This window comes from Rutilus rutilus (genome assembly GCF_951802725.1).
Source record: "Rutilus rutilus genome assembly, chromosome: 25".
NCBI classification, from domain to species: domain Eukaryota; kingdom Metazoa; phylum Chordata; class Actinopteri; order Cypriniformes; family Leuciscidae; genus Rutilus; species Rutilus rutilus.
This window is the reverse complement of record NC_140229.1, coordinates 14,868,672-14,883,724: the sequence shown is the minus strand read 5'-3', so window position 1 is coordinate 14,883,724 and position 15,053 is coordinate 14,868,672. Positions and strand designations below refer to the sequence as shown.

The window sequence follows — 15,053 nt, the reverse complement described above, 5'->3', positions numbered from 1 at the left end:
GAAACGGACTGACTCTACTGAACATCCCGTTCCCTCTCTGAGATAATCTTTTGTTTGAGCAAAAAGAGCGGCTGTGGAATATATCACCAGCACGAGTCGAGTGTTAAAAAGCAAGATATCACAGCTTTGCTTTCTTTAGCTTCCTCCAGCTAGTTCACATTAACACATCCCTACAGGTAGCACATTCTTCATAAGGAATATAGAGTTAAGAGTGGCTAGTAAACCTCTGTAGCGCTCAGTAACTTCACTTTACTTAGCTCTCTCAAAACTGAGCAAACGGATACAGGGGGCGTGAAACGAATAATGCTCTTCGATACTAAATTAAAAAGTGGAGCGAACATATCATTACTGAAGTATAATCATCTGAAATGTCTCCATTTATCACATTATAAAGCACAGACAGGCCTGCTTGAGAATACTGCGAAATTGCACCCGCAAATAGACTCTGATAAGTCTGCAAACTTAACTCAATCAGATATTATAATAGAAATATAAAAAAGCACTGGGATGCTCATATTAGTCATTTATGATGGAAGAGAAGATAGATGTTCAGTAGACAAAGAAAAGCGATGAGTGATGACTGCTGTAAGTGAGGGGGAAGCAAAACACAAATGCATTATTCTCGTTCCCTAAACCTGCTCCCTTTAGTCCAATACACAGTCTTTTTGTTTCTGCGGCTTGTCTTTAAGGCCTGAGGCAAAGAGCAAGGTTTAAAATCTCCCCAAAGCCCAGCACTGCTTCACTGAGTTGAGGAAGACTACGGGGCTTTTAACTGCACACCCAGACAGAGAGAGTGAGCACAGGAGAGACTGGGTTAGAAATGCTCCATTGTTTAGTCAGATGGAATCTATAATTTTGCATGTGCACAATCTACTCTTGTTAGTATAATTGAGAGAGCGCAGACAAAGACAAGAATAATCACTGCCCACACTGTCTTTGTCTGTCTCTGCTGACAGATCACTTGCTGAGCCATATAGCATCAAATGTTTACAATATATACAATATCATTTTCTATTAATGATATAAAAATAAAACAGTTTCGTGAAAAATGCTGTAACATGTTATTTGGACATTAGATTCCTAAAGATCATGCAGTTTTGTGCCCAGAAATTCATAGCTTTTTTTGGAAGTCTGGAATTATCCGCTTCAAAGAATCAGATCAAAAGTCAGTTTGCTTGAGTTAGCACTCAAAACTGTACACTGAACTCTCTGTGAGCCATTCTGCATATTATGAGTATAAATTCAATAATAATAATGCTAATAAAAAAGATTGGGTTTTGATCTTGATCTTTTTACATTAAATTGATCAAAAGTTTTGATTGATGTGGATGTTTTTATTCATCACAAATATATTAAGCAGCACATCTTTATTACATTGATAATACAAATAAATGTTACTTGATAACCAAATCAAATATTAGAATGAGTTCTGAAGGATCATGTGACATTGAAGACTGAAGTAATGTTTTTTTGTTTCACCCAGTCCTAGTTGATACTATTAATAGCAAAAGTACGTGATTATCAGAAAATGATGATTCATTATGGAACACTTGAATTCTGCAGAAATCTGGAAAGTTTTCAATGTTGTCATGGAATCATGAGTAGAGTCAAAAACAAAACAGTATACAATGTCACGTTCATAATAATGAATTGGTTTCTGTTGATATTTACATTCACTGTCTCTTCAGACTGACTTGCAATAGAAAAGAAAACAACTTGTTTGTTGAACTTCCTGCCACAACGGCCACCAAATGTTTTACACTTTTAACAGTCCCCATCCAGACACACTTCCCTCCAACAGCCAACCAACCCCCACACCACACACACACACACACACACACACACACACACACACACACACACACACACACACACACACACACACACACACACACACAAAAAAAACTTCTCAGGTATCAGATAATAATGGCTCCCTCCCTCAAGTTCTCTCTCTCTCTCTCTCTCTCTCTCTCTGCCCTGACAATTTTTTTTTCATTTCCTTTTGTTTGGTGTGATCTATAGGCTCACTTCTTTTACTCTTTCTCTTTTATTCATCAACCACCTTGTTTGAACAAAGGAAAAACATCCTCTCTCTTCCTCTCTGCTCTTTTTTCCCTTCATAACAAGTGTAATTCTGCTTAGTCAACACACCTAAGAGATATTTTACTAAAAAAAGTGCTGAACTGAACTTGAGGTGAAAACACAGCAGGTCATTTTCCAAACAGTGCTGATGGTAAAAATCTAATCGAGTGTGTCAGCTCTATAAATCCATTCCCACTGTAACAGTGTTGACCTTTTTCTTGTGCCTGTGAAACTAATTTAAGATCCCTTTAATAGTCCATCTACATTCATTGCTAATTGGTGCATGTCCCTTTTAACAATACCCTAAGCCCTGAACCCACTGAAACCCACCCTGCCCACAGGCGAATCTCCCCATTTCTCACATTCTTCCATGGATTCCCGACCAGGAATGACCAACTTAGCTTGAGATGAGAGGGACTTGAAAGCTGTAATGAAACGCCCTCGGGAATAATGGAAAATAAGAGGGAGTTGACAGAGAACAAGAGAGAGACCGACAGCGAGAGAGGTTAAGAGTTTAAAGAGGAGACTTTATAAGAAGCTTATCACCACAGGTACTGAAGTCTTCACATGTTTTTGTTACTCGTATGATGGATCACTGCATGAAAACGTTACGCACACCAGGATGGGAAGATTAACATCATCTTTTCCAAGGAAGGAGGTAGAAAAACAAGCAGCTAGAAAGACTCACATCAATGGAACATGAAAATACTGACCAGGGTATATTACATAGACATGAAAAAATATATATATTAACATGTTTTGATAATGTTTATCTAAAGTTTTACTGGACACTTTCGGTCCAATTCTCACTATTAGCATGCATATTATTAGGATATTGGCTGTTTATTAGTACTTATAAAGCACATATTAATGCCTTATTCTGCATGACCATATTCTACATCCCTTAATCCTATACCCAAAACCTTAATAACTACCTTACTAACTATTAATAAGCAGTAATTATGAGTTTATTGAGGCATTATATCACAAATTTGTAAAAAGTAGTCAAATCATGTCATGTGAAGTTATGTGATAGTGCCTCAGTAAAAAAAAGTCACATGCAAATCTTTCAAGCAAAATTGTTGAGATATTCAATTGTATTTTAATCTATTCTCATCTTTATTTATTTTTTTATTTTATTTTAGCTTAGTTTAGTTTATTATGCAACATGAAAAGACTCGCAAGGGTCCATTTCATTAACAGGAAAATAATGTTGATTAACAAATACTGGTAATATATGTTTACTGGTAATAAAGTATATCGATATTTTACTTATTAGTAGAGTAATATAATATAATATAAACATAACAAATCTAAACAAAACTGAAAAGTTTACACTGATAAAAATACCTAAATTCTAAAAGCATGTCTTATGGCCAGCCTGAGTCCAGCAGGGGTCATTTCCCGATCCCATCCCCCCTCCGCTCCTCATTCTTTCCTGTCACCTCTGTCCTATCCATAACAGTGTCACAAAGCCCAGCCAAAATAAACCTTTTTTTCTCATTTTAAGCACCCATCTCATACTTAAACTACAATAGCTCAATCATTCATGTCAAACTACAAAAACAAAGACAAAAGGAAGTCCTATCATATACACAGCCTGACAGCATGGGTGACCATTTCCTTAAGACTAGTTCTGAAGGTCTTCAAAGGACAGGAGATATTAACTGTCCATTAATCCAAATGAAGTGACAGGACTCCTCCCTCATGTCTCCGGGCTCCTGACCGTGCCTGCGTTCGGCAGAGCTCAATGAGCCAGTAATGAGTGGATGATGCTTTAAACTCAAACCACCGGTGTGTCTGACCCCCCATCGACCCGAGATAGCCTGTCTTGGTTTCTAGTGTGGCGTTATCATCATCATTTATGTTCGTATTCAGTCGCTTTTTTTATTAGCACATGAACAAATACGGCCAAACTAAAAGTGTGATTCATTTTTCACACTTAACATCCCGTAGTGAGTAGTGCTAGTGCTAAAAATGCTATAAAAAAGCCAATTTGTTCATAGCTTTTAATCTATAATGCGACTTTATTGGCAGTCTGTTTGCCACCGGTCAAAGTGGAGAAGAATTGTGGCTACTTCCTCTGGGACCACCAGACCAGTTTCCTCTCTTTTGTTCAATAACGCACCATGACCTGGAAAGCCGTGTTATCTAAGCCTCTGCAGACGTGTTAATGATAGAGTGATGACGAAAGAACAAAAAGGAGAGATTGATAATACACCAGGGTGACATCCCATGGTAATCTGTTAGATAAATGAAGCCAAAATTAAGGGTGATTTTACACTAGAACTTATGGCAGTCTTTATCACATCAGAGAGGTGTGCACAAATTTCACAGATTTCATGTGTTTTTAGATGTTTGACATCAAAGTCTGTATGAAAAAATGGTTCAGGGATCGAACAAAGCTTGAAGTTACACTCTAATCCCATCATGCCATGCATACAGAAATCTACAACCACAGGTTGACATCAAATAATAGTAGATTTGTGTTTGATTTTTTTGCTCAAAATCCTTGGGGGGACCATTCAAATCTCTCTATTTCAGAAGGCTGCTGACCTGAGGATGAAGTTGGATCAGGACTAGTCCCGCCGAGAGCCTAACATGTCTCAAACTAACCCCTCTAAGCAGCGCAATGGCCATACTGTATGCTCTTCAAAAGGCTTTCCCATTTAAACCTCTCGGAGGGGCAGCCGAAATCTGCTGTTCCATTATTACGCCAGTAAAGCCAACTGTGCCTGGCTGTGGGGAGCACATCTAGACTGCAGAGGACCAAAACGCTTTCTCTCAGTGTCTGAAGTCACGTTCATCTCTCTGATCCGTGCTTTTTTTGATAGTTCCTTTGTTAAAAAAAAGTCACGTGCAAAACTTTGAGATATTCCTGACAAACATTTTATTATTCTATTCTCCTCTTTTATATTTCATCCACAATTCTAATCTGTAGTTGTGTTGATAGTGCATTAGTAAAGCATTCAAGCAAAAATGCCGAGATTAATGACAACCATTTTACATTTCTTTTCTTTTCTTTGTATTGTATTCTATTCGGTTACCGTCTATTATTTAAGGGAAATATATATGGAAAAATAATGACTTATTTACTAAATTCTGATTGGATGAGCCACATTTAAAGGCATTGTTATATGCAAATAAATACACACCTGTGACGACACATTCTATATTATTTTTTAATTAATTAAGTTGCTATGGTTTTGGCAGCGGTAAGCAGTAATAATAAATATAACTATTAGGGGAACGTGTTTTTTTTTAATCATTTTGCTATTGATGCCATTTCATACAAAGCAATAAGCCCTTGAGACCATGTGTTACAGTGGTTTTACCTCTATACTTCACATCAAGCTTAAGACCACCTCTTACCCGTGGTGAAATCACTGTAACGCAAGGCCTCTCATAGCTTATTGCTTTATTTTTTTCAGGTGTGTGTTCATCAGATTCATCATCATTGCAGAGACCCATGTCTATCTTGATGTTACACACCCACACACAAATCATCGCCATCATCCTAATTCATCTAGATGCACCAGTCATTATCAGGTTAGAGGCAGTGAAGTTGGGGGAAATGGAGTGTAAATGGGGCTAATTTGTGTCCTCTGTCTGGGGAAAATGGAGTGATGACATGCAGGAAGAGAAGAGGAGGAGGAGGAGGACTGCAGATGGGTCCTCTCACTGATCAGAGGGGAAAATGTTTGGCTGAGGGGCTCACGATTTACACACTTCCAATGACACGCTTGAACAAAGAGTGCCAGTCTGGGGCGAAAGAGAGAGGGAGAGAGAAATGGGGAGGGCAAGAGACAAAAGGATGATTTCGGATGAATATGTCTGGATGCTGCTCTTCTCTCATACAAAGCTATAACAAAAAAAGAAAGAGACAACTTTAAAAACTTGTGTTGAGGTCATCCTGGAAACAGCATCCAATTTCAAATGTGCTCGCCTAATCTGATCTTTACACTGCAAGTATTCATGAGGCAACATAAACATCGAAGGCATTTCCATACATGTGCTGTGCAAGTCAATCAGTATTTGAGGAAAGAGGGAGTGAAAACAGTGGATTCAGAAACAGCTGTAGACACTTATGTGTGATGTTACATACACGTCATGTCCTGATTGACCAAAAAACCAACTACTTGAGATCTGATCGTTCAAACTGAAGCGCATGTCTCAAATAAATGCAATTCTCATTGCAACATGATAAAAAAATAAGGTTAATAAGTTAAAAAAATCTTCTGAAATTAAAACATTCAAATAACACAATTATAAAATATAGGTTCATTTTGAAAAAAAAAAAAAAATATAAAATAAATTAAATTAAATTGTTATATTGATTCATTGCCATATATAAAAACTGCAGTTTTAATCATCAGATTTGGTTTGTAAAAATCTTTTTTTGGACAACAAACAACTAAATGGATCTGAGATGGAGACTGTGACAAAAAAAGTGCTTGTCTTTGATGCGTTTCATTATAGAGACAATGTTGAGGGCCAGATTCAAACCTACGTTTTCCGTATGAGCACCACAGTACAACATGCCAAGCCATTCACTGACCGCAAATCCAAGACACTGAAGTCATATTTCAGAGTGAAAAGACTTTCTTATGTCTTGTCCACAGCACTGTGGCAAGCTCAGGCTGAACAAACTCTCAACGCACACATGGGCAGCTTGTGTTGAGTGTTGTAGAGAGAATGGCCACTAATGCTGACAGTTCACACATCCAGAACGAGCACACGTATAGCTCTGGGATTCCTGCTGCTGACAGTGAATGAGAGGTAGGATTAGGCTTTGGCTCGGAGCCCACGGCTCTTCTCATCTGGCAGGAAGCCCCAATGGAAAAGAAAAGAGGGGTGGAGGAAGGCACTGAAAGCCACACCGGTGCTACAGCCCTTCCTCAGCACACCTGAGACCAACGGACAGAAACTTCTACAGCTGATGAGAACAACCTACAAGCCCTGACAGGTCTAGAGAGAGAGGAAATGAGTGTGTTCATAAGGCCTAAAGCCATCTTTTAAGGTCTAAGAGACTTCATTTGTGAAGGAGGGGTAATCGTGAGTGCCGGGATTCCGTCATTCTCTCATTCTTTGACTCTCTTGCTTCTTTTTTTGCACCTGCGTCAACAAGCAGAACCTCACAAACAATGTGCTCCTTTAAGAAACGAAAGAAGAGAAAAAAAAGGGTAGGGAGTTGAAAGACTTGGGCCCTGAAAGGGCAGGAATGTCACACGCAAACAACAGAGAGACAGAAAAGGTACAAAAGCAAAGACAGACAGAAAGCTCTTGAGAAGAATAGCATTCATTTTTTTCATTTAGGAAGGTTTCATGTATCTCTTTCATTTTAAGGCTAATTTCAGGCTAATGCTGGATAAAGACAAGAGAGATCTGACAAAACAAAACAAAATCAACGAGGATAAATACGATTTTGTAAGGAGGGATAAAATAAAAAGATAATAAAATAAAATAAAATAGAGAGATAAAATAAAACATAAAATCAAGTAAAATTGTTAATAATTGTCCATTGCTTATATATCTTATATGACTTTTACAAGAAGTGGAACAACAAGTGTCCATACGCTCCATGAACCACTTAGGCTGGTTTGTGGTTATGGGTGAAGAAGCAACACTAGATTTACCTCAGTTCTGGATGATTTCTTTACGGTGGAAAGGCAATGAATCTTATCTCTTCATCATGGTATTTTGTGTGTGTGTGTGTGTGTGTGTGTGTGTGCTAGTGACACCCAGCCTTTTACCAGAGAAACACAATAGAGCTGTTTCTAAAGCACACATATGCCATCGGCCAATCCACTACAAATCAATACCCCATTACTACATCAGTGCCAGACACTATTTAGTGAGTGAGTTACTGCTGACCAACCTGTCTTTTAAAAACCACCTCCATCTCACACACACCGCCAGTGCATGGCCAAAAAACACTCACACTCACACACCCAACCATATACACTGTAGTTCTCTCTTTCTCCCCCTCAGCAAGCTGTTATGTCCCACAGAAGGTGTCTCATCAAAGTGCGTCAGCAGTGAACACACTTTACCAGACTGCTAATGAGAAAGCTGCTCATTCTGCCAAAATCATGCAATTCATGATTAGCATTAGCAGTTAAGCATTTCATATACATCAAAAGGACATCTGTATGTGACGTTTAAAAACTCAAAGTTCCCTTCCCAGTCAACAAAACCATTTGTGGAAACTAATCTACAAAATGTAGATATTGCCATAGTTTTGATGTCACGCCTATATATGAGCACATTAACATATGACTGCCCACATTTACAAACATCCATTCAGTATAAAGCCAAGATGGCAAAAACTGAAACATCTTTTCATCCATTGAACTTTTAATGATTTAAAGGCAGTCAAACAGAGATTGTAAGACTTGTTTTTTTTTTTGCAGGAACTAGATTGTTTAGATTGTATAGGAGATTGTTTAGGAGCGAGGTATTGTATAGTATGCAATGTTATGTTTCTAAACAACAGATGCTCTCAAAGGAACATATATAAAGAAAACAAATGAACAAATCCCATCTGATAAATCTGAGGCTGTAAAAAAATAAAAAATACAGCAAATAAAAAACGATAAAAGTATCATAAAAGTGGTCTTCTGAACCCATACAAAAGCTTAGGATGAGAAAATATAAATGTTAATACATCAGCTAAGTATTGTTTAACGAATTCTTCACAAACAGACAAATTTCTAAACAACATATGCTCTCAAAGCAACATATATAAAGAAAACAAAAAAGGCCCAGAACAGAGCCTTGAGGTACCCCGCAAGTGACGAACAACAAATGTTTGCGAATGTGCACTACAAAATAAAAATATGTACAGCACTTTAGCAAACATTTGTTGTTTTTAAATGTGCTATAGAAATAACAGCAACTTGCCTTTTGGTCAACAACCTTGACTAACATTATAAGTGAATCGCATGGGGAAAAACAAATTCAATTCTACAGTAGAATATGGCTACTTTAAAAAATAAAATGAACAATCATAACTATAGCACTAAATGCCACAGATTATACACACTACTAGTTCTAGTGCAGTTAAATATAAATACACAAGCCAGGATTCTGAGATTACATCTGTGATCTTTTTAATGTTACCCTGCCTGGAGGTCTTTCACCAGCAAGCTTACAAAAAGAATATGTGCATTCACTATAAAGAGTCAAATGTTTTTCAAATAGGACCATGGTGCCCCTCAGGCACTAAGTTTGTGTGACTTTATATTACTGCAATCCTCTGACCCGGCTGTATGTAAAAACCATGTTGAAGCTTCACAGCCTGTGCATTAATGCTGCATGGTGCTGGAACCACAGAAAAAGCTTTTGTTGAAAGCAAGAGGCTGCTTTTATCCACACAACCTCTCCTCTGTGCCAAAGAAGCGGAAGGAGCTCAACAAAACCTGCACCCGCATGCCACAAGGCAAGAAGGAAGACACTCAAATCTCTACTTAAAAAAAAAGCTAATTTAGAGAGTAAAATAGACCAGCATGCAACAGCAGTCGCTCCTTTCAGCCCGAGATCAGATCTTTTCCAGGTCAGTAGAGGATTTTGAGAGAGCCAATCTTTTCTCCCCTGATGACCCGTGCTGAAGAGGAGTCTCTTTTGTGCTTCGACTGAAAGGATGTTAGTAACAGATAGAGGAACAAGTTGGATCAAGTAGCATTATAGGGATAGTTCACTTAAAAATGTTGTTATCATTTACATGGAAGACAAATGTGACTTTTTGAAAATAATCTCAGGTATTCTTTTTAATAAAATGAAAGTTAAGACAGATTTAAGACAAATTAAGACAGTTAAAAACAAGTAAAAATCTTTTTTTTTTTTAAATAGTATTAGAAATAATATAAAATTAAACTCACAAATATACAAGATATTATTTAAAAAAAAACAAAGTAAAGGTCACTAAAGTTTGAGTTGTTTTGGATCCCATTTACTTTCATTATTTGTCCAAAAATGTTTTTCAAAATATCTTCTTTTGTGCTCTGCAGAAGAAATAAAGTCATACAGGTTTGGAACAACATCAGGGTAAGTGATCGATGCCTTTAAGGACCGAGTGTCTCTTTTCTTTGAGACTCAGACTCGCACAAATTTAGCAGAATGGAAAGGTTCACGTGGTCATTCCCCAACGATCCCCTCTCTCTCTTTGCTACTCTCCCATCACTCTTTCTTCAACATTATTCTTGTCAATCGCCTCGTTAAAGTCGTTAAGTGAATGAGCGAGTAATCTGTGGTTTGCCTGCAGCTGTGTGTCCTGTCTCAACAGGCTTGTGGTCTGAAGATCTTCAAAGTGATTAAAGTGATCCAAAATGTGTCAGATCAAGGCTTTTGTAGTGAAAGGTAAATTTAAATGGTAAATCGGTTGTGGATTTTACTTGATAAATGGTGAGGCTAAAATTGTTTAACGATTGATCGGTTTAGATGTAAACAGTCTATTGTTAACTTTCTGCGCCCCCTCTCACACACAGATCACCTTACTAGTGTTTAAATACACACATGCGCATACTTCATATTCACATGTGCACCACCACTTTGTTTGAGTTTTGGCTTTGCAGTAAGCACTTCCTCATGGAAAGTGACTTCTGAAATAGTGCAGTGTGCGTGTGTCTTCCTGCATTCAGGTTAGAAATGTAAATTTTCTGGTTCTACAGGATTTAAAGAAGAAAAGACCCATCCATTACGAATGAACATGACATTTGAATGTCAGAAAGACACACACACCCTTACTCTAGGCATGTTCTTATGAACAAAAGTACAGTACTTGGAAAAACTCTCCTGCCTTTAATAGAGGTTAAAGGGGAAAGGTCTGAGGAAAGATGGTAATAACATAAATGTTTTAATATAAAATTTCAACCCCAAACGAATAGCAAAAGCTGCACACGCACACACCAACATTATTAACAAAGCCACAAATGTATGTTTTTAATTCATTTTTTCCCCACTACCCCCTCCTCATCTCCTCCTGGGGGTCTACGCTTAAACAACCACTGTCAAGTGCTAATATTGAAAGAGGAGGACACGCTGAATGAATGGAGGACACGCTGCATTAAGAAACACACATTAGCAGGAGACAATGGGGAATATCTGTCAGGTCTCGCACATACACATCTAAAATGAGGATTATAATACCTCATACAACACAGAATGTTCCTGATGGGTTTACAGAGGCCACAATGTCACATATAATCCATAAGGTTTTTATGCATTTTTTGTTTTTGTTTCATCCATTCTGTCATTGGGTTTCTAGGTTCTAAGTATTCATAAGCTGTCAAGTGAAATCAATGACTGTGCGTGTGTTTTATCGCTGCTTGAAAAAACAGCATGAAACTATTTAGCATACCTTGGAAAAACTCTCCAAACAACTTTCTAACCTATAACATTCAAATGCAGGTGCTATAGAAACCAGTCAATGCTGTGATCTCCATACTCACATTCATTCATTGTCTGTACAAGAATATATTGCAATTCATATTTATTTAACTTTTCTTAGCTGTCACTATTTTGTTTATCTAAAACAATCATACCAATAAAAAGACCAGAATATAGAAACAGTAACAGAATCACAATCAATCTTAGTCAAAGTTGTCAAAAATACAATAAAAACAGTAATATTGTGAAATATTATTACAGTCAAAATAACTGGTTTCTTTTTTTAATATATTTTAAAATGTAATTAATTCCTGTGATGGCAAAACTGAATTTCCAGTAGCCATTACTCCAGTCTTCAGTGTCACATGATCTTTCAGAAATCAGAATTTGTGATAAAAAAACATTTCTTTAAATTATGATCATTTTTGGGAACAGTTGTGCTGCATAATATATTGATGGATTTCTCATGATTCTTTGATGAACAAAGTTCAAAACAACAGTATTTAAAAAAATAAATCTTTTATAAATGTAATTACTGTCGATTGTGATCAATTTGATGCATCCTTGCTAAATAAAAGTTACTGATCCCAAACTTTTAAGGGGTAGCTTATATCTCTCGTTAAAACAAATTTAATAAACATAAAACCTTGCCTTTCACTCTTTATCTCCTCATCTCTTTCATTAGCTTCGTTAATGTATACTTTAAACATGCTGTGGTGGTGCTGTGACCCATTTAAGCCATATTTCCTCCCCCCCGACACACACACACACACACACACACACACACACACACACAGCTTCTCTACCCCCCACATTTCACCCTGATGCCCTCTGCTCCAGTGGGGTAGAAAAAGGAAGAAATGCCCTGAGGGTCAGAGAAGCCATTCTGTTACTTAGTTCCACTTAACACACTTACAGAGCAAAGCAAAACAACATGATTGCCTTATTTAGCCTTCATATATATACACACAAACACACTTCTATACAAATATAGTATATTATCAGACTATTAAAGTGTTTAAAATACAAGCACATGCATACTGACACACACTCATGCTTGAACACATGCCCCATTTCACTTGAATAACTACCGCATAGTCTGCAATTCCCAAAGAATCTCTCGTATTTTACATGTTAATGTACTGTTTTTACATTTCAGGGTCTTGATTTATATACTCAGTATTTGAGGAACAATCTTGTCTGCTACTTATTGACCTAAACCTCAAAGCTACTGCAATTGGAAATCAATCTGACTGTGTGATAGCATAGCAGCCCGTTTTAAAGTGAGTTTATTGAGTCTAATAATCCATAGATTAAACAGCACATGACAGGAGCAAGACAGATGCACATGATAAAGTCCAGATATGAGCTCTTAAATGAGACAGGTAGTCTCTGTCCAGCCTGTTTCTGAGGGTGAGGTCAGTTATATGGTGTAGGAAGAGTGTGGTTCATTGTTTGCTATGTTTGCACCTAGAGCGAAGTATGCAGGAGTCTTTGTTTGGTCCGTCTGAGTTCCTCCACAGCGCGTCACAGCGCTAAGTTAATTCATTCATAAAGACACTAGACCACTGGGAGACCTCAGGCGACCGAGGAATCTGGCACCCCGTGTGCCATCTCTGTCTGACTGCAAACAGCTGAGACCCGCAACAGTGACCCCATGAGCCCAGACAACCCAGTATAAATGTTAGTGGTCCAATGCTTCTAGGTCTTTCTTTCAAGTCTGATGGTCTCTATATCTTTCTCAAACACATTTAAGGTGTCTATATATTATCTTTTCTCTTGTTTTTATTTCACTTTGCTGTCTTTTAAGTGTTTTCTCTTGTATCTTTCCTCAGAATCTCCACTCAGCTGCTTTTTCAGTCATCTCATCACAATGAATCAAATTCCACAGAACTGTAGACCACACACACAAACACATTCCTACACAGAAACACACACTGAACTATCCTGGAGCTACTATTGTGTTTTACTGTAAAACTTTTAAATGGGGCATATTTTCCATAAAGTAACACAGCAGAACTTGACAAGGCTACAAAACATTTCAGAGTGACTCTTACACACAAAATCTCTGAGTAAATTGACAGATCTGTACAATACATTCAGAACTAAAGCATACTGTCACTCGAGATTTCTGCTTACATTTTTTTTTCTTAATACTAAAGTCAATTTGTGACAGAACAGCAAAAATAGAGAGCAAACTAGGGAGATTTACTCCGTCCAGTGAGAAAATTCACACGCACACACAAAGGCAGCATGTGAGAGAGAGAATATACACTGACGGATCCTCCTCCTTGGCTTTCTGTCTGGATGAAGGGTTTTACAACCACAGAACCATTTGTTTTAGAGACCTCTCAAAGCAAACCCCCACATACACTTAAACACACAGCTTATTGATTGTCCAACAAAGGCACATAAGAGAGAATTTCAAAGCCTCTATGGCGAGTAAATCTTATTAACCTAGCAGTGTGGCATTTATCACTGTCAGCCGTTCACTCGAGCACAGGCACATGGGACCCAGAGACAGTCCAACTGACAGACACTAATGTCCAATTGCAAAGACATCTCTGAAAGACAGTAAACAGCATGGAAATATAGTTGGTGGTGTGGCATACCTCACAGGTAAATCCTAGGTCCGTTTTTGTTACTCAGTAAAGTATCCTTACATCGGCAATTTGAACGTCTCCTAGCTCAGTTCATACAGGTAATGCCTCCTCCAAGTACTGGACGTAATCCTGCGTGTCTCTGTGTTTCTCATCTATTAGAACTCCACAACACACTCACTCCAACCATGTGAGGATGAGTCTGTCCACTGAGAGCGCAAGGGGTGTGTGTGCACTCTCTCTCTCGCTTTCCTTCTCACCCATTTGCTCAACCCTCCCCGTTTCCTCCATTTGCTTCTCCTCCCCCTCTCCTTCTCACCTCCCCCTCTTTCTCTTTCTCATTTCACCTCCTCTGGATCAACAGTATCTGCCAGCACGCAGCCTGGGTCTTTGCCCCTAAGCTTTGAGACACCCCGTTTCCTTTTAAATTGCTTGCCTGTGAGACCCTAAGATAACACACTTGTGTACACACGTCCCACACAAGCACAAACACGCATAATATGTGTGTGACACATTTAAATTATTTTACTATAAAGTAAAAAAAAACCTTCATTTAAACTATTTATTTTATTGGAATGCAATTAATATATATATATATATAAAAAAAAAAGTTTAGTATAGTAATAAAAAATCATTAAAATGTACTATATACATGCATCATGTTGTGGTATTATGTGAGTAAAATCAAATGAAATAATACAATAATTTTTATCAATATATATATATATATATATATACATACACACATGCATTATGTTGTGGTTTTATGTGAGTAAAATATAAAATAAAATACAATTTTAAAGACAAACACTGAAAACAAAACAAACATTGTGTTGTGGTATTATGTAAGAAAAATAATAATAAAATAAAATAAGTCAAACGTTTTTTCAACAAAAAAAAATTTTTGCAACACATAATTAAAGGGATACTCCACTTTTTTCGGAAATAAGCTCATTTTACATCTCCCCCAGAGTTAAACAGTTG

At 37.5% G+C, this 15,053-nt stretch overlaps 1 protein-coding gene across 2 annotated transcripts in view; it reads right to left on the bottom strand.

The window, feature by feature from the left end:
* The window catches only part of tiam1a (TIAM Rac1 associated GEF 1a), a 49,784-nt gene extending 35,485 nt beyond the window's left edge, over positions 1-14,299 (bottom strand). The window contains exon 1 of one of the 2 annotated variants that reach the window (XM_084400631.1): positions 14,082-14,299. The gene's annotated coding sequence lies outside the window, so the exon portion shown is untranslated. The remainder of the gene's footprint in view (positions 1-14,081) is intronic. The other variant, XM_084400632.1, reaches the window with a different exon arrangement.
* Positions 14,300-15,053: the final 754 nt, after the last annotated feature.